A 26,052-nucleotide genomic window follows, 5' to 3' on the forward strand; every position below is an offset into this window, starting at 1 on the left:
TTGAGAAAATTCTTATGCAACTTTTGAACTTCCTCTTTTGAAGGCTCTTGATCGTCTTAGCTCAACGTCTCGACAGCCCGTTTGTCGAATAGTACCTTGAGGTCGAGGTTCGAAGGGTATCCAATAAGGGCGGCATCTATTGGAATGCCAGAAAGAGAAGTCCCGAGGATAGCTGAGATGTCGAGGATAGTAGGGCTAATAGGGATGAAAGGAAGGATCATGGTGTTGGTGGCCGAGCACCAGAGGCTTAGAGCAGCCATAAAGAGTTCTTTATCCACGACAATCTCCATGGTCGAAAGCTTAATGGTGTCGTGGATGTCGAGAGCCTCCCATTCTTTACCAAAGAGTGTTTCCATCCGTACGACCCAAGCCGTCCAGTTCGCATTGGTCGAAGGCCAAACTCCTTGAGGCTTTGTCAGGCACCACTTTGACCAATCAAATTCTTGCAGTAAATGTGCCAGGCAGTGCTCTTTGAAGAGGTTGGTGATGGACGATGGCATTGCGTCTTTAAAAAATGGTCCCATGATTTGATGAGTAGTGTTTAAATCATTCTCGAAGCGTAGAGTCTTGACGGCGCTCCGATTGATGAAGTCTTTGCACTTGTTACACTTATTGGAGAGCTAGGAGATGAAAGAGGCCATTGATGAAGGTTCGAGGATTTATGGGTTAAGAGCTTGTGGTTTTCTGGGATTTTGGATTTTGGAAAGCATAGAGTACGAATGTAAAGGGTTCAGGTATTTATAGGCATTTTGGAAGGAAGGTTAAACGTTTAATTTTCAAAGTTGGAGGAAGGATCGAGTGGGAAAGTTGTTAATCATTGTGGATATTCAGAAGACATCGTTTGAGTGGGAAAGCGATCAGTCTGGAAAATGTCTTCTCTTCCTCTCCGCCAGAGAGGGATGAGGGGAATAGAAGACATCGTTCTTCGTCGATGTGTATCCGGTATGCCATAGTGGACTCGAAGAGGTTAAGGTGTTCAATCGAGTTCTCCTTTCTGGTATAGAGTTGCAAGCCAAGCTTCTGCTTTGTCTTTGCTTGGAGGGGATGTCGAGGATCCTCCTTGTAAGAAGGTCAGGCCTAGGTTGGTTCCAATCAGGTATCTCAGCTTGTCGTTCGGCCTTTAACTTGTTTACTTCCTTAAAGAGCTGTAGGACAAAAAGGTCCTAAGTGGAGTCATGTACCATTGGAGCTTTCATTCGTAAATCTCCATCTTCTCTCAGAAGTAAGAAGGTTTGATCAAGTGCATGTGATTTTTCCCTGGACTCGCTGTACTAACTTCCAAGGTATGTCTGTTGGAACATCTCTGAGTCCCATATACCTTCATGTTTCTCTAAGACTTATTGCCCATTCCCTAAATTGGTAGCCGGCCTGGGACATGGGAAGGGACCGAGTCTTTCAGAGACCTTTGGGTCATTGATCTTCGAGCTTACATAGATGAGATTATCTCGACGTTGCTTTAGGAAGTCTCGACAGTCGTGAAAGACGACTTTCGATCCTTCCACTCCTTTTGTTAGGAGGTGCCTTCTTCCACTCCTCCTGATTCGGGTCAAAACAGCTGGGTTGAGAGAAGTCTCATGTTGATCAATGTTTTGATGATTAACTCGCTCCTCATCAAGGATACCCATGTCGAAGGAAGGTGACCCTCCGTGTTAGGGGGCACCCAGATGATTATTGATGTCCACAAGGGTAACGAGCTCGCGTGTTTGAGTACGCTTAGTTTCGTGGAGCGTCTTAAAGAGCTTCTCATACTGCTCTTGGAGAACCTTATTCTTCATTGTTATCTTGTTGGTCTGAGCCTCAACCTCATCGACTTTAGCCTGAAGAGCAAACTTTTTTTGTTCCTTCTTTCGTTGCTTCACACCAGGTGCGATGAAGGTGTCGTTCTGCGTGCTGTGGCTTCCTTCGCTCCCTATGTTGGAGAGGGATGCCTGGTCAAAAGAGAGTGTATGAATGGTAGAAACTAGCTTGACAAAGCTTAAGAGAGTATGAATAAGTACGATTCCCACAGACAGCGTCAAATGTTGATGCACAAAATCAGTGAGGACTTTGGTACAACAGAAAGTGTCAAGTTTGTGACCTTCACTAAATTGTTCCAGTTACTAGTGTAGATAAGTATGTAAATGGATAGAGAAAGGGAAGCAAACACAAGATGTATGTGGTTCACCCAGATTGGCTACGTCCACGGAGTAGATGAGTTCTCATTAATTGTGAAGGGTTTACACAAGTACATAGGTTCAAGCTCTCCTTTAGTGAGTACTAGTGAATGATTTAGTACAAATGACATTTGGAAATATTGTGGGAGAATGATCTCCTTTTATAGAAGAGAGTTTCTAGCTTTGTTCTGACATTGACACGTGTCGCATTGTGATTGGCTTCTGATGTTGACACGTGTCGCGCTATGATTGGCTTCTGATGTTGACACGTGTCGCTCTGTGATTGGCCTCCTGGTTGAAGGAAACTCTTCTGTGTCCTTGACGGTATAATGTTGACCGATGCTCGGTAGTTTCGGGATTGGTCAAGTATGATACAAACAAAGTAGTTAGTACTTAAGCGCTTTTATAGTTCACTTTTTTCATTTAAAAACATAAAAGCGAAAATAGTTAAGAAACAACTTTGCAATTTTAAAAAATAAAAAACTAAAATCGAAATGATTAATAAACCTGACAAAAAACCTAAATAAATTAAAAAAAAACAAAAATGGGAAGAGAGCAACCAAATTTTAAAATAAAACTTCTAAGCCACTAAGTACTACAATTTGGTGATATTCATCTTCACTTGGAAGTGAGAGATTTTTTAGGTTCGAATCTCGTGGATGACGAATTTGATACCAAATTAAGCTGCCCATTGTGTAGCTTAGCTGAACTCCATCTTCCCTTAATGGAAAAATATTGTTGTACTAAAAATAAAAAATAAAAACTTTTAAAAGATCCTCCCTTTTTCTCTCTCGATTATTTTTCTCTCAACAATAAATGTGTCCAGTCCAATTATGGGATTGGGCATTGTGCAACAATGGGTTTTTCTTTTGGGTCAAAGTGCAACAATGGGCTTTTCTTGTGGGCATCTGAATCAGACTTCTTTTAGCGTACTCAAGGGAGGGTCATCTACAACTTGCACAACAGGTTTTTCAGCCAAGCTGCAAAACAGGGCTTTCTCTAATGAACATTTAAATGACTGGAAGTGTTTTAAAAAAAAATGTTTTTGGGTTCTAAAAACATATGAAGTGCTTTCTGCAAGCATTTTGGGTTTTTTTTTAGATTGGTTTTAAAAACATTTTCACCAAAAAAATGTTTTCAGTTATTTTAAAAACACTTCTAAACGAGTTCTTAATCTTACCATTCAAAGTGAACTAGTAAATGCCAAGCAGTTTGTACTTTCACCTTAATCTCAAGTTGGAGTTTGATGTTCACCTTCCTACCCAAAAACAACCGACGTATCATTCAGATAGATAGTCTTTACATGTCCGTTACCCGCCATAGACTTTTTGAAAAGCTGGTTCGTTAAGATTGTCCAGCACATATACCCAAACGACCAACTACCATTCCAATTTTTTCATGCCTCTCATACCTCAATGTCTTATACATACAAACATACATATTTATAATTTATACACACATTTATATTTATAATTTATCGGGTTCCAACCTGGTTTAGGTTTTCTGGGTGCAGGTTTTATGTGTTATGAGTACATTATTACTCATATATTATTATAGTTTCAAGCATTTCATTATATATTGGTCAATCTTTCAACAAAAACCAACAACTTTTCTTCACATTTGCTCAATTTCTGTGAAATAGTGGCCAACGTACTGTTAGCATGCTCATTCCCTTCTGAAATGTACTTGGAGTCGGAGCGCACTGTGTTTCTCCCGCTATCCCGCAGAAGCTGGAGTTGAACTCAGCACTTAACTTCGAGGTGTATTGAGGTAATGCATGAAGCATTTCTGTAAATGTTGAGTTTTCATTATTTCTGTTTTGTTAATGTAGTTTTTTCAGGTTGATATGAGCATTCATACTTGGAACTTTGACCTCATTTTCAACGAGATTTGATCTAGTGGCATCTGTTTTCACTTTGTTAGAAGAAGTCACAAGTTCAAATCTTATGAATGTCAATTGTTAGATAATAAAAAATAAAATAAAATCTTTAGCCTTGTCTCACCCATCACATTAAACTAAGTTTCACAAGATTTTAATGTACGCGGATCTTAAATTGTCGGTTACTTTACATTTAGGAACACACATTTGATGCAATTTGCATTTCTTCCACATATATAGAGTGATATAAATTCATACAGTAGTACTGCTTGTTCTTCATGCGTATTATGATTTCTCTCTCTTAACTACTTATGGTGAAAATATAGAATTTTGTATCTAATCGATCAAATCCTGTTATTGAATTCTTTGTTTTCATACTGCTGGGAAAAAAACTGCAGGTGGCATATCGGAGCTGTAGAAATGTGTTCTATAATAGATGGACTAACAATTCACCGGAAGCTCCAATCGATCAACCCCCAGTCTTCCAATTTAACCACGAGTATTACCTATGACGTAGACATCGAAATTTTGGTGAAATACATGTTGACCAATAATTACAATTTCAACGTTCACGTGTCACATAAATTTTACACGTAGCATGTGGCTCAACGAAAAATCGAAAATCATCGGAAAAGTCATCAAATATGACACGTGTCAACACCTAGCAGAAATAATTGATTTCATCTGATTATTTAAATCCAAAAATCAAGTTTTGGAATTCTATAAATAGGAAGCCAAGGCATTCATTTTCAGGTACCAATTCACATCACACCAAAACCTTGAAGCTTTGAAACTTTAAAGCTCCTAAGCAAATCCCGAAGGATCAAGATAGCTCTCTTCGTTCTTCGTCAAATCCTCCTTCAAGATCAAGCCCCAACGGCCCTTGAAAAACTTCCACCAATTCAAGATCCAGCCCTGACAGCCCTTAAAGAAAGTGTTCATTGTTCATCACCCGTTCACCCTAAGATTAAGCCCCCGACGGCTCTTTGAATCAACAACATCAATAAATTCATCCACCGTTCTTCAAGATCAAGCCCAAAAACCCTTAAAGATCCGTACACCACTGTTCATCCTAAGGATCAAGCCCCGACGACCGTTTTGATCAGCAACCCTTCCACAAATCAACACCTTACGAAGATCGAATCAGATGATCAAATTGTAAAAGAGATTGTAACCCCAAAATCATTAATACAAAATATTATTTTGTACACGTGTTCTTGTCTCATTCATCGTAGGAATTTCCGTGTTTACAAATTTGGCACGCCCAGTGGGACAATCTCTACCTCTCATCTCTATCTTCAAATTCGCAAAAAGCACAAATGGCATCAAAGAAGGTTCAAACTGCTCCCGCAACCAACGCAAAGAACAAGAACATCCTCGCCGTAAGTTGTGACACTTCAGGCATCACAACCAAAAGCAAGACAAAAGCTCTCATTACCGCGGCTTCCACCCCTGCATTAACTTTACTAAGGGAACAAGAGCACTCGAGGCACGAGCCCGTGATCACTCTGGCCTCGCTAAGGGTGCTAAGGGAAGAAGGTCCGAAGAAGTACTCCGAGTCCCTATTCTTTGATGTCGACTCAAGCAGCAGCTTAGTCATGCAAGTCATGACCACATGAGCGACTTCAATCGAGGAAGAGTTGGCTCAAATGAATGAAGTAATCGCAAAACTCACACGAACTGTGGAGGAGAAAAACTTGCAAATCGCCACACTCACTAACCAACTGGAGGGGCAGCAAGTCGACCTAAGGGTTGATCCACTAAAGAAAGGAGCCGACGAAGAAGAAGAGCCTCCGGTGGAGAAGTCAAAGAGAAGCTGGAGCTAGACCAAGCAACGGCGTTCATGGGATCTCTCTCTATCCAGCAGCTGCAGGAGATGATTGCAAGCATAATCAAGATGCAGTATGAAGGCTCACACGACTCCGTGTTGCACTCAAAGCCCTACCCCAAGAAGATTGACGCTTTGAAGATGTCTAGGGGTTATCAGTCGCCAAAATTCATGCAGATCGATAGAAAGGGAAACCCAAAGCAACATGTCCCTCATTTCATTGAAACCTGCAACAATACTAGGACAGAGGGATACTACCTCGTTAAGCAGTTTGTGCGCTCGCTGAAAGGTAAGCATTTGACTGGTACATTGACCTCGAGCCCAAGTTTATCAACAGTTGGGATTAGCTAGAAAAGGAATTCCTCAATCGCTTCTACAGCATGCGCCGCACCGCAAGCATGCTGGAGCTGACCAGTACGAAACAGTGGAAGGATAAACCTGTCGTCGACTACATCAATAGATGGCGTTCATTAAGTCTGGATTGCGAAGATTGGTTCTTTGAAACCTCCACCATTGAGATGTGCGTTCAAGGCATGCATTGGGAGTTACATTACATCCTTCAAGGCATAAAACCAAGAACATTTGAGGAGCTGGCAACTCGTTCCTACGACATGGAGCTGAGTATTTCCAATTAAGGGAAGAAAGAGCTGATCACCGACTTCAAGAAGGATAAGGTGTTCGCCCCGAATGTAGACAAGACTAGGAAGAAGCCCGCCAAGGAAGCTTTTACCGTCAATACTACCCTTATCAAGACCTCCTCAAAGCCCATCAAGATCTCCTCCAAGAACAAAGTAAATGAGATAAAGAGAGGTTAGCCTTCTCATACCCAAGACAAGTACAAAAACACCTTGAGGGAACTGAAGCAGAAGACGTACCCTTTTCCTGACTTATATATGGTTGCAATGTTAGACAACTTGCTGGAAAAGAAGGTGATCGAACTACCCGAATGCAAGCGTCTCGAATAGATGAATCGCGTAAACGATCCTAAGTACTGCAAGTATGATCATATCGTGAGCCATCCTGTTGGCAAGTGCTTCATCCTCAAAGTGTTCATCATGAAGCTGGCACAACAAGGGCGCATCAAACTTGACCTAGAAGACACGGCTGCAACGCACACTACTGCGATCGTGTTTGGATCCTTTAATTATATTCCTCTCCAAATGATGCATGACCACTCCCGTCAATGCTTAAGCCATATGACACCTTCTGCACAACCATCGATGGGGGTAAGTGACCAAAATGCACTTACCGACGATGAAGAATGATAGACATTGATAACCTACAAAAAGACAAGGAAACCAAAACCACAAGCCACAAGACCAAATCTGGAACAAGGGAGAAAGCACTGTCGCCGCAACAGTAGGAAGCCCAAAGGAAACATAAAAGCTGCTAAGCCAATGTACGCTAAGGAACCTATAGAGCAAGAGCCATGCATTCCTATCTCCTTGCATAAGTACTTCCCGAATGACTTCTTCCAACAGTGCACTACCGCTGCATGTCACATGGTCGTAATAGAAATAGAAGAACCTTCAAAAGGCAAAGCCATCGCCATCAAGGAAGAAATTACCCTCACACCCAAAGAAGGCCTGCCGACACACTTTAGCATCGAGGAAGATCTACGATTACCAAAAACAATACGAAGAGCACTAGCAGCGGTCTTGGTAAATCCTGGTGACCACGAAGTGCAAGAAAGCAAGGACGATGGCTTGAAACTTCGACCACATGACTATGCCACTTGTTGTACCGCCCAAGACGCAATCCATTTCATCGACAAAGACTTGTTGCTAGAATCCAAACCTTACAACCGTCCTCTCTTCGTCTCTGGGTACGTAAGGGAACATAAAGTCAACCGTATGCTTGTGGATGGTGGAACGGCCATAAACATCATGCCAAAGTAAACAATGACCACAATCGGCATCAAGGTGGATAAACTATCCCTAAGCCGTCTACTAATTGAAGGTTTTAATCAAGGAGGACAAAGAGCGATGGGCATGATCCGAGTGGAGATGACCATTGGTAAACTCAAATTAAGCACGATATTCCACGTGATTGATGCAAGAACTTCCTACAACTTGCTCCTAGGAAGGCCTTGGATCAATGGGAATGGGGTAGTGCCATCCACCCTCCACCAATGCTTACCAGGAAGAAGTAAAGGTGATCCAAGGTGATACCAAGCCATTCACCAAAGCCGAATCACACTTTACAGACGTCAAGTTCTACATGGATGAAGACATGATGCATGAAGCTCTCCTAGAAGAAATCAAATCCAGGGGCAAAGTAGCACCTAAAAAGTAGGAGTGGTAAGCCATGCCCTAGAAGCAAGAAGGGCAAGCCGTGCCATCTTCAAGCAAAAACGATGACGAGCTTGCTAAACCTGCAACAACCAAAAGGAGTAGGACGCCTTCAAAAGGACCGGTCTTCCGATACATCCCGATGTCAAGAAGAAAGAATGGTCAATCTCCGTTTGAAATTGGAGCAAGCAAAGCAGACACTCAACTGCAGAAGGATAATGTAAAGTTGCTCAAGACGAATGCAGTTTTGCCTTTGACACAGCTAGACGATGTTAAGTTGCAAGACTACCACAAGGCTTCATAAAAGCTCTACCAAATACGGTGGAACGAAGCTTTCTTCCAACCAAAAGGACCAAAGAAGGTTTTGATCCAAACGCCTACAAACTCATGTCGAATGCTGGGTACGACTTCGCTTCCTTTTCGAATCCTGGAAAAAAGGTTTCAAATACCGTTAACGACAAAGAACGCAACCTCACTAAGACTCAAAAGAAGCTGAATTAGCATGGTGATGGAGTTAACAACAACAAAGCTGGACTCGGCTTCACACTAAATGCACCCATGAAGATTTCAAGCAAAGCGAAAAACGCTAGCACTCAACACATCAACGTGAGCGTTGAACAAAATAAAAAAGAGCCAAAGTTCGTCCCTCAGACGTTAGTCTTCGATAAGATGAATCGTTCAAGGCCTAAAATTTCGGCACTTAATCGCATTGGTGGTCAAGACTAAACCTCCATCTTTAAGAAGCTTAACGCGCCAACATCCTAAAGCTTTGTTTTTGAAAGGTTGTCAAAACCTAAAAACAAAGCAACACGGCTAGCGCCACTCTGCGTCAGTCAGCTTTGGAAAGACTTAAAGATAATAAGAAGCCTTATTGAAAGAGGAAGACAACGCCAAAGAAAGAAAAGCTCAACGGGCTAGCAGAAAAAGGTGACACTCGAAGCTCGATTCCTTCAAGGATGAAGCGCCAAGCAATCTTAGAGGTTAACACAAATGGATCACTGAAAGTAAAAAGGCGCACCATCATCCACACCAGACAATCTTCATGCCAACAAGCTTGAGATGACAACACTGAAAATAAAGTCCAAGTTGTCTTCCACATCACGATCTAATAAGGTAAAGAAGACGAAATCCCTAAGAAGGATGTCACTGCTGCGCCACCACAACTAGAAGATGTGGGGTAAGCCACAGTTAATGATCTTAAGGAACTCATCTTAGGCACAAGCGGGAATCGAAGCCTATCTTCGTAAGTGCATTATTAAGTGTAAACGAGATAGAAATGCCTGACCTTGACCCTATCATCGATGTGCATCATCTTGCAGTCAAGCCTAGAATGTGACCGATAAAGCAAACTCAAAGGCACTATTGATCCGAGCTCATCCCATAAATTGAAGCCTAAATTGACAAGCTAATCGAAGCAGGCTTCATTCGAGAGGTGCAATACCCCAAGTGGATCTCCAACATCGTAATTGTCCTTAAGAAATATGGACAAATACGTGTTTGCGTAGACTTCCGGGACGTCAACGATGCTTGCCCAAATGATGACTTCCTCTTGCTAATCATCAAAATCATAGTCGATGCAACCACTAGCCACGAGGCATTGTTATTCATGGACGGCTCTTCTGGATACAATCAAATTCTCATGGCTCTTGAAGATGAGGAACTAACAGTCTTCCGCACTGCAAAAGGTATATACTGCTACAAGGTGGTGCCCTTTGGTCTGAAGAACGCTGGAGCTACATATCAACGCGCAATGTAGAAAATCTTCAATGACATGGTACACAAAAACGTAGAATGTTACATAGACGATGTGGTGGTCAAGACAAAGAAAACATCAGATCAATTGAAAGATTTACGAATGGTGTTTGAAAGGTTGCGAAACCTCAAGATGAACCTGTTAAAGTGTGCATTTAACATTACCTCTGGAAAGTTCCTCGGCTTCATTGTCAAGCACCGTGGTATTGAAGTGGACCAATCAAAGATCAAGGCCATTCAAAACATGCTTGAGCCAAGAATCCTGCACGAGCTAAAAAGTCTACAAGGACGGCTAGCCTTCATCAGACGTTTGATTTCCAACCTTATAGGGCGTTGTCAACCGTTCAATCGACTCATGAAGAATGATGTTCTGTTTGTATGGGACGAAGCATGCCACAATGCTTTTGAAAGCATAAAAAAGTATTTATCAAGTCCACCTATCCTGAGGGTGCCTGTGCCTAAGAAGCCTCTCATATTGTGCATCACCGCTCAGGAAAGTTCAGTTGGAGCACTCTTGGCACAAGAAAATGAATCCCAGAAAGAAGAGGCGCTTTACTACCTAAGTCGAACTCTCACTGGCGCTGAGTTGAACTACTCCCTAATAGAAAAGATGTGCCTTGCCTTGGTGTTCGCCAACCAGAAACTCAGGCATTACATGCATGCTTACACCGTCCACCTGGTTGCTAAAGCTGACCCGGTCAAATATATCATGTCCAAACCATTCTTGACAAGGCGACTAGCTAAATGGGCGTTGCTTCTTAATTAGTATGAGATCATCTGCATCCCAGTTAAAGCCGTCAAGAGACAAGCACTAGCACACTTCCTTGCCGATCACCTGATCCCAGCTAATTGGAAAATCTCAGACGACTTGCCTGACGAAGAGGTGTTCTACATCGACATCTTTCCGACATGGAGGATGTTCTTCGACGGATCTGCACGAGCAGACGGGGCAAGGGCAAGAGCAGTATTCATGTCGCCACAAAGGTAAATACTACCTTATTCCTTCCAACTAAGCGAACTAAGCGAACTATGCTCCAACAACGTCGTTGAGTACTAAGCACTGATCATAGGGCTCCAAATGGCGATCAACATGGAAATCGCAGCCTTTGAGGTCTATGGCGACTCCAAGCTCATAATCAATTAACTCTTAACTGAATATGAGGTGATGAAAGATAATCTCGTCCTTCCAGCTGGCAACTCAACTGCTACAAAAGTTCAAGGTTGTGACACTAGAACATGTACCAAGAACAGAAAATCAAATGGCAGACGCTTTCGCCAACCTAGCATTAAGTATGACATTAGGAGAAGACGAAGCCACGGACGTGACAGTTTGCCAAAGATGGGTGATCCCGCTTGTCACTGAAATGCTACTGGACGATACAAATGTCATCTCAGTATTTTCGATCGAAGCTGAAGAGTGAAGACGACCGTTGATCGACTACTTGGATCATGGAAAGCTTCTAGATGTTCCTAAACACTGCTCTAAAATATGTCGACAAGCGCCTCGCTTCCTTTATTACAAAGGAACATTATACCGACGCTCTTTCGAATGAATACTTCTAAGATGCCTAGGTGAGGAAGAAGCCAATCAAGCCATGGAAGAAGCATACTCAGGCGTATGCGGGGCGTATCAATTTGGACCAAAGCTACATTTCCAGCTCAAAAGAATGAGTTACTACTGGCCAAGCATGGTGAAGGACTGCCTAAAACATGCCAAAAGGTGTCAAGCCTGCCAATTCCCCGCCAACTTCATACATCAACCGCCTGAACCATTACACCCTACAGCTGCTTCATGGCCATTCGTTGCATGGGGATTGGACATTGTAGGACCAATTATGCCAAAGTCATATGCAGGAGAAGCTTACATTCTAGCTACAACAAATTACTTCTCCAAATGGGCTGAAGTCATACCCCTAAGGGAAGTCAAGAAGGAAACTGTAGTCTGTTTCATCAATGAGCATATCATCCATTGATATGGTGTGCCTCGCTACATTATCACTGACAACGAAAAACATCTCTCCAACCGACTCGTGGATGAGCTCTGCAAGTAATACAAGTTCAAGCAGCACAAATCTTCCATGTATCATGCTCCAGCCAACGGTCTTGCATAAGTATTCAATAAAACATTGTGCAACCTCCTAAAGAAGGTGATCGGCCGAACAAAGAGAGACTGGCATGAAAGAATAAGCGAAGCACTTTGGGCATATAGGACGACACATAGGACTCCTACCCAAGCTACACCTTATTCCCTCATATATGGTGTGGAAGCTGTTCTACCACTCAAAATTCAAATTCCCTCACTAAGGATGGCTATACAAGAAGGCTTGACTGAAGAGGAAAATGCAAAGCTACGACTTCAAGAGTTTGAAGCACTCGACAACAGAAGGCTCGAAGCTTAACAACACTTAGAATGCTACCAAGCACAGTTATCCAAGACATTTAACAAGAAGGTCCGCCCAAGGTCTTTCCAAACTGGAGATCTCGTCCTCGCATTGCGTAGGCCTATCATCATAACTCACAAAACAAAAAGCAAGTTCACATCAAAGTGGGATGAACCTTACGTAATACAAGAAGTCTACACCAATGGCGCCTACTTAATCATGGTGGAAGATGGTGGAAGATGGCTTGAAGATCGGCCCCATCAATGGCAGATTCTTAAGGCACTTCTACCCCTAAAACAAACGCACCGTGCTCCTAGCTCGTAAGAGCATAAACTATGTTTGGCACAAAAAAAAAATCTATATATATATATATATATATGCATTTGAACTACATTATGACTTGATCCCTTCTCAACCGAGGGTCCGTAGGCAACTTGAAACTTCAAAACTTCAAGTATAATCACACCATCAACAACAAATACTTTGAAGAATGAAGAGCAAATTCAAGAATACGAATACTTTATTTCTTTAAAAGAAGAAGTCGGCTCCAAAGCCTAATTACAAAAAAATGGAAGACATTACTTGAAAGCTATGTCCCTAAAACTATGGAGGCGATCTTCAAGCAAGCCTTATAAAGTCTTTAAAGTCTTTACCTCAGTGGGAGACAAGATGGGTAACTCCATAGCCATGCCTTTCTCTCATTCTAGGCGTGAAATCTCCTCTTGGTACTAAGAAAGTGTAGCTCCCTACTCTGCAAGAACACTTTCAAGTTGTGATGTTTCGATTCCCAACTGTTCTCGCTCTCGTACCAACGTATTTAGACGCACCTAGATGGAAGTTAAAGAAGTCTCTATGACTTGATAATTTCCCGAAGTAGCTTGCTGAGAAGACTGGACTTGGGCCAATGACAAGTTTATTGTGGTTAGTTGATGAGATCTAACATCTGGACTCAACTTCTTCGAGGAAATAACACTCAATGAAGAATACTCAGTCGAGGCGGCCATAAGTTATGTAATCTTGATCTTGAAGGACGAAGAATCAACGTTAAGGTTGTCAATTGTAGAAACAAGCTTCATCAAATCCTCCTTGAGCAACCCAAGGTCTTCCAGCGGGCACTTTGAAATCCTCCCCTCAATATGGCTCTTGATATCCATTGTCGTACGAAGATTGATGCGATGGATAAATTGCTCAGTGCCACTAAGGTTCGGCCCTCTCAGAGAGATCTCAGAGCTAGCTAGCAAAGGTGTTGAACGGATGACGAGCTCTTGCATACCTCTACATACACACAACAAACTTGGGAAATTTGACGGATTTGGAACAAGCTCTGCACCAAGCGGATCCCCAATCTCCCCGTCTGTAGGTAGGTTGCCTCCAAATAGCATCTTCGTATATGAATAAATACCTGTAGTTGCCAAATCAAAAGAACAAGAAGGCCCAACCTAAAGAAGACAAAGAAAGATGTTAGAAACAAAAGCTAAAATAATGAAAGTAGAAGAAATCACAAGAGAAAATGGAATACATGCATCTCTCTCAAATGACACACGACTATCAAATTAAGGAGGCCTAAACACTTCTTTCTTCTTATGACAAAAATTGACATCGCTGTCAACCTGAGCGCCTTCAATTGGTCTCTTGTTTAAAACTTGTTGACGCTGCTACAAAACAAATCTATCTTTGTGCAAATCAACTTCATCTCTCACCTCTTTAGAAGCATCCAGATGTTGAGAAGACAAGCATGGGCGTTGAGGGGCTAAAACCACAGGCCTATCTTGCAAGGGAGTTGCACTCGTGCAATCAAAAGGTACCAGTTGTGTAAGAACCATAGAACAACCCTCTCTCGACACATCATTGTGTGAGTGAGAAGAATTGGTACCACTTACCATCCCCAAGTTCTCATAATGTACCTTTAACCACCAACTTACATAAACACGGGTCACTGGATTACTCATGAACTTGTCCTTGGCCGGTAGGATGATAGCAGCATTTGTACATGCTCGAGTACAAGACTCCCAATGCATATACACTGCTTGCAAGGATTCTGATTGAGATTTTTCCTAAAGCTTGCCTGGCATATTTTGGACAAAACCAAATTGCCTGCTGAAATGGTGGGGACTATACGACTGAACAATGTATCGGTCTTCTTGCTGCAAAGAAACGTACCCCGAGTGAAGACTTATAAGATAAGACAAGTCTGAAAAGCGAAGATGCGAATCATCCATGATGTCTCGCCATACCGAACCAACTCTTGCTAGAAGGTCCTTCCTCAAACCTTCATAACTTTTAAATAGCGTTTGCGCCTACAAATCATCAAGGCTATTTGCAGAGAGCATTCCAGAATACTTCATCATCAAAGGCCCCAGCTTGACTACAGTTGATGAAGAATGCCTTGACTTGTCTAAAGTCAACAAAGAAAAATAAGTGCCAAAGTATTCACCCAACCAACCATACACATAGTGGTAAGGAAGTACCGCAACACAATCTTCAGTGCTTGCCGAGTTAGAAATAATGCTCAAGCCATTGTAAATATTGGCTAAGACCGGAATAGCAAGGCTAAAAGACTCACCTGCAGCCATCTTGCTAGCAACTGTGAAGACTCCAGGATGAACAAAGTTGACGTCGCTTATTGGGAAAACAAACTTACAAAGCCAACAAGCTAAGAAACCAGCTAGGTAAGACTCTTCCACATGCTATGATGTTATGCCAATATTCTCAAACGCTTTCAACTCGGCAAAGGAGCGGCGCCTGGCTGAGCCAATAGCACCGTTCGAGTCTAAGTCTCCCTTTAGCCTAGTTGTCTTGTTACGACCACTTTTCTTCAAAGACTTCTTGTACCTCATGGCCTCCCAATACCAAAATCAGATTTATGAAGAAATCCTCACGCCTGGTTTACCTTTAGCATCTTGGGAAAGCTTGTGATATGCCTAAAACAAACAGCAGCAACTCACAGGCAATCCTCGGCTATTGCAAGAAGAAAGTTCCTCCGCGCTAGGAACAACCTCGTCATAAAACTTACCTTGGATCGGCAAGCCTCCTATCTTGTTGTGATCCCAAAGTAAAATTGACATCTCCCTTTGCGCTGTGTGAAGTGTGTTGGTCGTTGAACACCAATGCTCAAAGAACGCATGAATGACGGAATTATGGCTATCATAACTAAACAAAGATGTGTACACAGCGTGGTAAAGGCCCACGTTAGTAAGCACATCTTTAGATCGGCTCAAGACATCTTCAAGCCACTCCTAATAAAACTCATCAAAGACGGCTTCTTCAGTAGTCAACAGGGTATTATTCCAAGCTATAGCTCCGTTGCGGATGTGATCACCAAGAAGCTTAAATGAAGCCGGATGATTGTCACAAACATGGTGCGAAGGATTCAAGATAAGAAACCTCGATGTGCACGCCTTCTTCTTCGTATTTTGTTGAATAGAGTCTATCACCTCCCAAGATACTTCAGAAGACTATGACTTAATATGCATGGAGTTGTCTTTTACAGGGAGAGCAAACGCCTTAAGACCAGTCAATGGCGAGTAAAACTTCAACGTTGTTCCCCTATCTTGCAAATCGTCTTCCTTCGCAAGAATGGTGATGGTGTTGCTCTTAAAACACTTGAAAAATACCATGACCGCAAAAAAAAAAAAATCAGCAGCAAAACTTGAGCAGCACGGCAAAGAGTGCAGCTACATAATGGTCCTTCAAGGCACGCTACAGTGGCAAGGAAAACCAAAATGCTACGCAATCGCACTACGCAACTCCACAGCGATTACGCAAGCAGTTTCTTGCACTGCACGGCGACATCACTACCAAAGAAAAAACTGTGACCAAATGGCATTACACAGCGAGGCCCCATTGCAGTCTCTTGCACAGCACCACATGGCAACGCACCATCGAGGGAAAACTGTGATCAAAAGGCACTATACATCGAAACCCTGTTGCAGTCTCTTGCACACAAGCACTATATTATATAAAAATAACATTATAGTACATATGTATATATATATGCACGATGATGGGCGGTGATAGGACAGCCACTTGCCATATATATGGTGTGTGTGTGTATATATATATATATATATTTACACGATGATGGGATATATATATATATACATGACTCACAGAGTAAAGGCTGCATGAAGGAATTTTACTAGCCAACTGCCTTCTCTTCTTCCCGTCTGCAGCAATGGCTCTCTCTCCTCTACAAGTAACCCATTCGTGACAACTCGTGCCTCGTCTCCACCGCAACCAAACTCCCACAAATAGCACGGAGAGTTGCAGAGGTTGAAGAGGTGGAAAGCAACTCGCCCTTGCAGTTCAAACCTGCACTCGCAGCCACTCTTTTTGTCCAGCATCGAGTTCAGCGGACGGCAGACGCAGAGAACGCAGTGCAGCGAGGAAGAAGTGCATACAGTCGCAATTATAGTCAGTAGCAGCGCAAGATTGCAGGACAGTGTAGTCAGGATGCAAGACAGCAAGCAAGTGCAGTGGCCATGCGCTGCCCTATATGTGTGTATGTGTACGGATATATAATGGTCTCAACAGTTACAAATGAAACCAGTCTGCATATAATGCAGTGGTTGTGCAGTCCATAATGATCTCCCAAGCGTCACTGACCCGTATAAGCAAAAGACGGGCGATGACTGTGTAAACAATGATCTGTGTGTAGAGAAGAATGTAATGCGGTGACTGTGTAAGTAAAAAATGGTCCGTATGCGGAGAAGAATGCAGGGCAGTGATTGTGCAAACAATGATCCGCATGCAGAGAAGAATGTAGTGCGGTGACTGTGCAAGTCGCATGCAAAGAAGAATGCAGTGCAGTGAGAAAGCCCATCGAGGAACCCATCAGTGTCAATCTACCATACTCATCATTTAAACATACACACACACACACACACACAAAAAGAAAATGCATGCTACTATTAGCAAATCAAAAGAAAAAACAAAGGTGGTGGCGACAAAATCATTGAAAGGTGGAAACAAAAATAGGGGGAATGGTGTGTTAATGCACAAAACCGGAGGGGTCTTGGAATAACGTAAATCCGACCGTGAATCTGCAAGAAAGTAAAGAACACAAGATGTATCATGGTTCACCCTAATGTTTGGGCTACGTCCACTCTGATGTTGATTGTATTTCTCTATATGAATGTATGGATTACAAGTGTGACGGGGAGTCCCCAAGAGAAAGAGAAAGTTTGAGAGAGTTTCTCTGTTTGTGAGAGGGTTGCTCTGAATATGAGAGCCTCTGTTTGGGGATGTGAGGCCTGAAGATTGTGAGGGTGAGGAGTCCCTTTTATAGACTAAGGGTTTCTCCCCTTTTACATAAATCATGGGCTTAATGTCTGGAAGCCCAAGTAACGAGGCCCAATATAATATGGTACCAACAGTAGTCCCCCAAGTCTTCAGTCAAGAGAGTCTTTTGGCTAAAGACTTAAAATTCAGTCCATGTGTGGGCCGAAGTAACTAAATGTCGTCTAGAACTGATACTCGATATGAGACGGTGCTCAATGTGAAATGATGCTCAATTAGAAGTAGCCCATGTTGCGAGGCTGCTCGGCTTATAGCTTATGTTGCCTTGGTTAGCTTGGCTTGTGGTGTTGAAGGTGAGGGAGTCCCTTTTATATAATAAGGGCTCGCTCCTCAATACATAAATGATGGGCTAGAGTTAATGCTCGCGGTGAGGCGATTGCTCAGCAGGCGGCGATGCTCTCTAATGATGATAAGGAATTCCTTTTTATAAAATAAGGGCTCGTTCCTCAATACATAAGTGATGGGTTAGGAGTGATGCTCGCAGCGAGGCGATTGCTCAGCAGGCGACGATGCTCTCTAATGATGATGAGGGAATCATTTTATAGAATAAGGGCTCGTTTCTCAATACATAAGTGATGGGTTATCAGTGATGCTTGCGGTGAGGCGGTTGCTCAGCTGGTGACGATGCTCTCTAATGAAGGTGAGGGAGTCCCTTTTATAGAATAAGGGTTCGCTTCTCAATACATAAGTGATGGGCTAATAGTCTCTCTCTAATGAAGATGAGGGAGTCCCTTTTATAAAATAAGGGTTCACTCCTCAGTACATGAATAATGGGTGCTCTCTAATGAAAGTGAGGGAGTCCCTTTTATAGAATAAGGGTTCGCTCCTCAGTACATAAATAATGGGCTAAGTCCCCCCCAAGTATTTTTCATGAGGCCCAGTTGCAGAAGACCAATATATGGTACATAGTGTAGTCCCCCCAAGTCTTCAGTCAATAGAGTCTGTTGGCTAGAGACTTCAAATTCAATCCATGTATGGGCCGAAGTGGCGCTTGTTCGGAGGCGGTCTTTGTATACCATGCACTGAAGCTTTGTAGGTAAAGCTTTGAAGCTTGAGCTTTTGTAAATGAAGCTTTTAAAGTCGGAGCTTTTGTAAATGAAGCTTTCGAAGTTGGAGCTTTTGTAAATGAAGCTTTCGAAGGTAGAACTCTGTAAATGAAGCTTTCAAAGCTAAAACTCTCGAAGCTGGAGCTCTATAAATGAAGCTTTCAAAGCTGATTGACATGAGTGATGATTATGAATGTTGACATGAGTGATGCTCATGAATGTTGACATGAGTGATGCTCATGAATGTTGACATGAGTGATGCTCATGAATGTTTATGTATGATTGAGATGAGTGATGCTCATGAATGTTTCTGTATGATTGACATGAGTGATGCTCATGTATAATTTTAGAGTACTAAACGTACTTTTAATCACCTAGTTGGTGATAATAGCGGCAGGCTGCCAAATAATTTTGAAGTACTGGATGTATTTTTGATCACCTGGTTAGTGATAATAACGGTAGGCTGCCGAATAATTTTGGAGTATTGGACGTACTTTTGATTAATTGGTTGGTGATAATAGCGGTAGGCTGCCGAATACTTTTGGAGTACTGGACGTACTTTTGATCACCTGGTTGGTGATAATAGCGGCATGCTACCGAATAATTTTAGAGTACTAGACGTACTTTTGATTACCTAGTTGGTGATAATAGAGGGTGAACCTTAAGTGGAGGGATGGAGGTTGAAGTTTGAAGCCATAGGGCCTAGCTCTTTTAGGCATAAGGGCCTTCGCCCTCCACATAACATTCCAACCCATTACTTTGGGCTTGCCCTTTTCTTTTTTTTTTTGGCATACTGCCTTCTTTCATTATTTATGATTACCCTCTGTGGGGTTATACAGATGTCTCCAAAGAATAAAAAAAGTAAATCACATCATTCAAAAAAAAACTGCTGGGAAGCAAAATTTCTCCCTTCACATTAACCTCAGCGGTCCAGCTGTTAAAGGAAACCTTCACGTGTTCTTATCTCTATTTTTGACGAAATTATGGTCTGCTCCCTTTATTCCTTCTTTTGCAATGTCACACATGTGCTTTCGCAGAGGAAAACCTCCCTTTATTCCTTGCTTTTGCTTTCTGCTTTTGCTTTTGTTTTATCATCTTCCCTTTAATGCTTTTCCAATCAAGTACATAACAGCCTTCTTCGTGAATGTTTTCACTGGTGGATGATAGGTAGCCTCTGTAAAAGTTTTCTTCTTGGTTTTCACTTAGAACAGGCGACATCGACGTATTTCTGTACGATTTTAAGGTCCTCCACCATGGGAAGGAGATCTTCGCAGGACTTGAGCACGACAATGGCGCTGGAGAGGCTCATGAGAGCAACTTGAGATAAGAAATCTTTAATGCGGCCGGTGAGGTTGTTGTCGCAGTACTTTTCGGTCATTTCTAAATACTCTGTCGCGCAACGGAGGGCAGTGACGTTGTGGACTGTGATCTCGAAGTTGACGTCATAGCAGAACTTGGCCGCCTTCTCGAACGTCTTCGGCCACCTTCCTCGCCGTAAATCCCAGTAACCGCGGAGAGCCCATCGGCGTGAGCAGAGTCGAGTATTGGCTCACCACCTTGTTGTTGTGCGAAGTGCTTGCAGACTTGACAAGCGAATCACGGTCTGTGAGCTCGACGAGGTTGGCCATGGCGGTCAAGACGTCGACGGCTTTGGTGGAGGCCTTGTAGAAAGAGTCGGAGATAGCGAAGGTAAGGCCGATGAGGGGTGCGGAGCCTTAGGAGGAACAGGCTGCGGAGGAGTTCGACCACTTTGATGCAGATGATGCAGTTGTGCAGATTCAAAATTTTCCAAAATAACTTTAAGAGAACAGCATGTTTGATTTGAGCCATGAGTTCACAACCACATAAAGCTAAAATAAACTCCTGAAGCTTTTTGTTTTTTTTTTTTTTGCAATATCCTCATATAAAACCACTTTATTAGCAGTCATTCCAAAAACATTACTACTAGAGCAGAAAGGCACACAAGCAATCGCTCCATGTTCAGCAACCTAGAAACGTCCAAAGCTGAAAAGAAAGTACTGAGAAAGTGATCTGTAAAGAGAGATGAGAGAGAGATGGGACTGGTGTCTTGGGTTTTTGTGATTTTGCAGATTCACGGTGGAGGTGAAAAAATGAAAAAGAACCGACACAACTTTTCGTATCGTTTCCCATAGACGGCGCCAAATGTTGATGCACACCGGATGGGTCTTGGAACAATGTAAATCCGACCATGAATCTGCAAGAAAGTAAAGAACACAAAATGTATCGTGGTTCACCCTAATGTTTGGGCTACGTCCACACTAATGTTAATTGTATTTCTCTGTATGAATGTATGGATTACAAGTGTGAGGGGGAGTCCCCCAGAAAAAGAGAGAGTTTGATAGAGTTTCTTTGTTTGTGAGAGGGTTGCTCTAAATATGAAAGCCTCTATTTGGGGATGTGAGGCCTGAGGATTGTGAGGGTAAGGAGTCCCTTTTATAAACTAAGGGCTCCTCCCCTTTTACATAAATCATGGGCTTAATGTCTGGAAACCCAAGTAATGAGGCCCAATATAATATGGTACCAACATGGTGCATCAGGCACCATCTAAAAAAATATATATAATTTAAAAATAAAAATAAAAGGAAGTACCATATCTTAGCGAAATATATGCTATATGGTATTTAGCACAATACACTGAATGAAATAAAGTCCGTCTATTGATATCTCTAGAAATTACAAATATGTAAATAAAAAATAAAAAATAAGGAAAGAAAGGGAAGCCTTCACAAAGGTTGCTCACGTGACACCACAGTACTTGGTGGAACTCCAGGAAGAAAAGGCACCAGAGGTTAATTATTCGGAGCCTCAATACTTGGTTGAACCCCAGATGACGAAGGCAAAAAGTGCCTCTGAAGTACAGCCACAAATCTCTGTTGGTCACTTTGAATTCGACCTTCGGAGTCCTGCAGCTGATCAAGCTTCCTCTTCATGCTCGTCGAATAATTATTTGTAAGCATGCGCAAATCTCTATTCTCATGCTTGAGTTGTTTGATCTCTTATCTAAGATTTGCCACCTCGGTTGTCAATGATTCAACTTGGCAAGTTCGACCAAGTAGGCGTTGGCCTATATTGGACACAGAGCCCGCACACTGAACACTGAAAGTCAGGGAGTCTTGGACAGCCGACTTATCAGATCATCTTGAAAGCAACCTATTATCTCTAGGAGTGAGGAGGTTCCTAGCTACTACCATAGCCGTTATTGCATCCCTCATCACGTAGTTTTCAACAGTAAGAGGGCCATTAGAAGATAAGAAGAAAAGGCTCCATATATTACCCTGACGCGGCATACCTGTATCACTCATGAGACTTAAATCTAAGCAAATGTTAGACAGGTAAGCCATTTTCAAAAATGGTAAAAGAAAAGGGTTGGATGGAGTAAAATCTCATAAATACACCAAAGACAATTTCCACAAGTGAGCAATCTTCAAAGTGTGCATGTTAGATGTGATCGATACCTCTATAAAAGGAGAGGCAACACAACCACCAATTCAAAAATCAAAGAGACACCACTCTTTAAATTTCAAAAGCCGAATTTTCCCGCATAAAGTCCGTCAACACTTTTTAGACGCAACCTCAGTTTGTCGGATAACACGTGCAACTTTGTCAAAGATCTCTAACAGAGTTGAAAACACACGAAGTTCACTATTCCAACCACCACACTTTTTCCAACAAGCGTGGGTGACAAGGCCGCATCCGCACCACCACTTGCTATTGGGAAATTCCTATATATGTCGACCTTCATCCTCTATGGCAAGGAACACATCCAAAACGCCTGACTCTTCTTCCTTGCCAAGAATACATCTGCAGCCAAACCTCTCGACATACTCAGTTTTCTTCATCCCTAAAAATACCCCTTCAACCAAGTCACACCAGAGCAAAAGTATCTCATATCATCAAGGTCGAAAGCAAGAGTATCTCATAGCATGCTTTCTCCCTATCCTTTTCTTTGTTCTTGTTCTTCCCTACAGGACAAGGAGAAATAGAGCAATTAGCTAACACTTGGAATCAACCTTCCGATTTGGAACCGACTGCCTAGAACCCCTTTCCCTGATTAATTACCTAGCATTGCTCTTAAGTACTCATCTTCAATCGTTGATATACTTCCAAAGAAGATACCACGTCTGCCTGGAAAACAGATGAGGCAAGTGAAAATGATACATCAAAGCATGTAGAGACAAGCATAACAAAAACATGTGCTGATTCATCCGCTACTTCTTCAAAAGCAAATGTGTCTCATATCATCAGGGTCGAAAGCAAAGGTATCTCATATCATGCTTTTCCCCTGTCTTTTCATTTCCCTTTTCTCTTGCCCGCAGGACAAGGAGGAAAAAAGCAATCGGTCAGAACCTGAAATCAAACTTCCGATCTAGAACTGATTTCCCGGAACCTTTGCCTGGTTGCTTACCTAGCATTGCTCTTGAGTGCTCATCTTTAACTGTTGATAGGTCTCGAATTTCCTCAGCGAATACTTCAGGACAGTTGATATGATGTCGGCTATTTACACTGAAGCTGCCAAGTATGGATGAGTCACTGAGAGGTGATGCTCTGAATGACCATTTAAAGGCGAAAGGTTGAGCACCACTTCTGCTATGCAAAAGAAACAAGTAGAGAAACATGCAACACAATGAGCTGGAACAAATCACTGTAGCACGACACCCTTCCCTGTAGAACCGCATAATCCAGACAGAGAAGTCTAAGTTAAATCTAGCCCGCCGTCGTTGCTCTAATCAAAGAGCTCGAGAAGCCTCAACAACCTTTCACCGGCACCATCGTCGAAGAGCAACGCCTCACCGTGCAATGCCATCAAATCACCACTGCTTCTTCAAGAGCAAAAGTATGTCATATCATCAAGGTCTAAAGTGAAAGTATATCATATCATGTTTTCTCCCTGTGTTTTTTTTTTTTTTGTCCTTGTTCTTACCTGCAGGGCAATGAGAATGAGAGCAATCAGTCGGCACTTGGAATCAAGCTGCTAGTCAGGAACCAACTGCCTGGAATCCTTTCCCTAATTGCTTACCTAGCATCGCTCTCGAGTACTCACCTTCAACTGCTGATGTGCTTCCAGAGAAGATACCACATCTCCCTGAAGAACAGATAAGATGGGCGACAATGAAATATCAAACTTGTGGATAATCAGCAAACACGATAACTGCATGTGTTGATCCATCCCCAATAAAGCTAAATCTCATTTTCCAGGTGAAACCGTTCGTTGTCCTATTTAAATTCAAGATCAAGCCTCGAATGCCCGTGAAGAAATCACAAGTCCGATTCAAAATCAAATGTCCACCACCTTTGAAGATCATTCTATTAACCAAACTGCTTGGGGTTCATATGAAAATGCCGCAAACTTACTTGATCTTTCAGAGCAAACCTTTTGCAGCCTCTGACCTTATCCTTTGACCCTTTTAAGTATGAATTGGAAAGATTGAACAAAGAAACGAACCATCACCTCCACCTCATGCCTGCCGACCATGTGTCCAAATCCTGAAACCGCTCGAGGTCCTATTTAAATTCAAGCTCATGCCCCAACGCGCCTTAAAGAAATCACAAGTCCGATTCAAAATCAAGTGTCCACCACCCTTGAATCAAATTCAGCTCCAGATAAAATAAGTAAGTTCAGACCTTTGGAGGAAACCAGAAAACCCTCTAGCCTAGTTCAAGATTAAGCCTGTGGAAAAACAACAATTGGAGGAAACCAGAAAATCTTCCACCCGAATTCAAAATCAAGCCCCGACGGCCCTTGAAGAAATTACCAACCCAAGTCAAGATCAAGCATCGACGGCCCTTAGATCGACATCTACATTGAGGGACTTCATCCTAAGATCAAGCCCCCGACGGCTCTTTGGATCAACAACATCAATAAATTCATCCACCGTTCTTCAAGATCAAGCCTGAAAGCCTTTGAAGATCCGTACACCACTGTTCATCTTAAGGATCAAGCCCCAACGGCCCTTTGGATCAGCAACCCATCCACAAATCAACACCTTACGAAGATCGAATCAGATGATCAAATTGTAAAAGAGATTGTAACCCCAAAATCATTAATACAAAATATTATTTTGTACACGTGTTCTTGTCTCATTCATTGCAGGAATTTCCGTGTTTACAGACGTAAGACACGTTACATTACATGTAATGTTTCATTTTCTTGTTGCAAAAGTTACCTGCATAATGAAAGTTTTAACACAACATTAGTAAATGGAAGAGATCTCAATTTTTCTATTTGTATAATGACAGGATGATTTAGTAGAATGGTGCACCACACTTACTTTTCTAGCGCGTTTGATTGCGTACATTGCAATTTTAAGTAAGATTTCGTTGAAATTTTGAAGTTCAAATTGCTCTTGCTCTTCATATTGACTACATTAACTAATGCAATTTCATCAACCATATATGTACTGCAGCATTGCTTGTGATTGTTGCAGTCATGGTAATGAAGTACATAAACGAATACGAGGACACCGGCTTAGAGGATGTAGGAGGCAGTGCTGAAACTGACCCGTTACAGCCTGCAGGAAAGACAGTGCGATCAGCATATGGGACATGTGAAGAGTAGGATATCGAATCCAGAAATTGCAGCAGCAGCAGTAGTAATAGCAGCAATACCGTGATTAAGAGCTCCTCAGAGGACTTGTATGATGAGAAAATATGTGTGATCTGCTACACTGAGCAGAGGGATTGTTTTTTGGTTCCTTGTGGCCACTGTGCTACCTGCGATGTCTGTGCAGAAAGGTATGTAGAAAATTCGAAACGTTTCAGAATATGTTGGTGTTCGATTGAAATTTGGTATCTTATTACAGAGATTACATGTTGCAGGATCTTTGACGGGGAGACCAAGACATGTCCAATATGACGAAGATTCATTCGAAAAGTAAGAAGATTATTTGCTGCATAGGATAGGACCATGGTTTAAAATATTCATAATATCCCGATATTTCTATCGAAATTTCCGTGTTTTTGGACTACCGATATTTCCGATATCATCGATATTTTAGACCTTGCTAAGTCACTCATGTATACCATGCAATGTATAAAGTGTAAAATATTGTACTAATTCATTATATATAAATGATTATGGTGTGTTTAAACTTCTTTCATTAATTACTACATATTTTCTACACTCACAATGTTTGCCAGCTCGCTATATAATCAACTTAAATCAGTTATATCTATCATGCAATGCATTTCCTTCCAATTTTTTGTGATAAACTAATAGATAATTGACTAAATAAATATCCTGTAAAGTTTCAATAAAAATTTCCAAGTTTTTCTTACAATTTCCGTGGTTTTTATTTAATTTTTATCGATATCGATAATATCCCGATATTTCCATCGAAATTTTCGTGTTTTTTTACTACTAATATTTCCAATATCATCGATATTTTATACCTTGGATAGGACTA

The 26,052-nt window shown here is 42.0% G+C and overlaps 1 pseudogene; it reads left to right on the forward strand.

Moving 5' to 3' along the window:
* The first annotated feature begins 4,452 nt into the window (after window positions 1-4,452).
* Window positions 4,453-25,746, forward strand: LOC126587161 (E3 ubiquitin-protein ligase APD2-like; annotated as a pseudogene).
* The last annotated feature ends 306 nt before the right edge of the window (window positions 25,747-26,052 follow it).

The sequence above is a fragment of the Malus sylvestris genome, chromosome 2 (genome assembly GCF_916048215.2).
Source record: "Malus sylvestris chromosome 2, drMalSylv7.2, whole genome shotgun sequence".
Lineage (NCBI taxonomy): Eukaryota > Viridiplantae > Streptophyta > Magnoliopsida > Rosales > Rosaceae > Malus > Malus sylvestris.